Raw genomic sequence first — 1,424 nt, 5'->3', positions numbered from 1 at the left:
GAGTATATGTTTTATTGTGCTGGAATAGTCTTTTGTATTCGTACCTTGTTAAAAACCCCCTGGATTCACCAGTGGTACTCGTAAAATAGTGTTTTATAGTCTTATTATTTAAATAAAACTATGTGAAGTAGTTACTTATTCATACACTAATCGTGTTGTTCCATACCAAATTGTGAGTTCTTATAACCATACATAATACGACGGATGGCGTGACTCGACCTTCTTCAGGCGTCGAAAAATCGCACATGACATTTGTCACCTCAGAACTTCCGTTCCAACTGTAGCTAACAGTTGGGGTGCGGGTTGTCAATCCCGTATAGATCTATACACAAATTCACGCTCTCCCTCCATGAGACTCTGTTTATTAAGGTCAGGACTTTTGATGGCACTTAAAATAAGTACTTGAAGACGTTATCTCACAAAGCTATATCGACGGTTAAGTGTAGAATATCTGAAAATCCTTTGAAATGAATGTTTGTTTGTATGTTCCGTAAACTATACCTAATATAGTTTATATGTTCATTACTGTGATAAAACCTGTACTTAGTAAGATAATATTTGTGTTCCATAAATTATACCAATTATAGTTTATATGTTCGTTTGTTTTGTATATCTGTATTTTGTAAATATGATGTCAATGTTCCATAAACTATACCAATTAGAGTTTATAAAAATGATTCATTTGAAATGTGATTATTCTAAAAAGTTTTCCTTTGCTCAGCATATTACAAAGGATTTAAGGATTGTACTCGTATTTATATAAATGACAATATATATATATATATATATATATATATATATATAGGGAAAGGATCAAATGAAAACACTTAAAAGGTTGAAAACGCGAGAACAATTCTGAACCAATCAATATATAAGGGCATAATAGTAATTGCTTAATTTAATTAATTAATAATAACTAAATGATAATTAATTTTTCGCCTATAATCATGGGATCTTATCATCTAGTTTCCATAATTATCGAAATCACATTAAAGCAAATCAAGTCGTATCTCTTATGATGAATTGCTTAGTATATCTTCTTAACTAGTTTATAACCCGAGGGCACCACAGTTACAAAATTAATTAAACTTTCATAGTAAAAACTCAAAATTATTAATTAATTATTTTAAATAAACTATTAATTAAGAGATATTTTTTTAGTTATATAAATTTATAATCATTGATTTAATTAAATACGTGACCTTATAATCTGTATTAATTTTATTTTAATTGTTATTCTAGTAATTAGAGTGGGAAATTTAAATTTTGAATTTTTAAATGGATAATCACAACATTGACATTTGGCATGGCATTAAGAAAAATTAAATTGCTTCCTACTTTTTATGCCTACAAATGTTCCTACCCAATAAAATTATGACAAGTGTTATCATTCCATATTTTTCTAACTAACTCATTAAGGTTAT

This window comes from Lactuca virosa, chromosome 4 (assembly GCF_052849685.1).
Source record: "Lactuca virosa cultivar CGN04683 chromosome 4, Lactuca_virosa_CGN04683_v6, whole genome shotgun sequence".
NCBI classification, from domain to species: Eukaryota; Viridiplantae; Streptophyta; class Magnoliopsida; order Asterales; family Asteraceae; genus Lactuca; species Lactuca virosa.
This window is presented reverse-complemented; position numbering follows the sequence as displayed.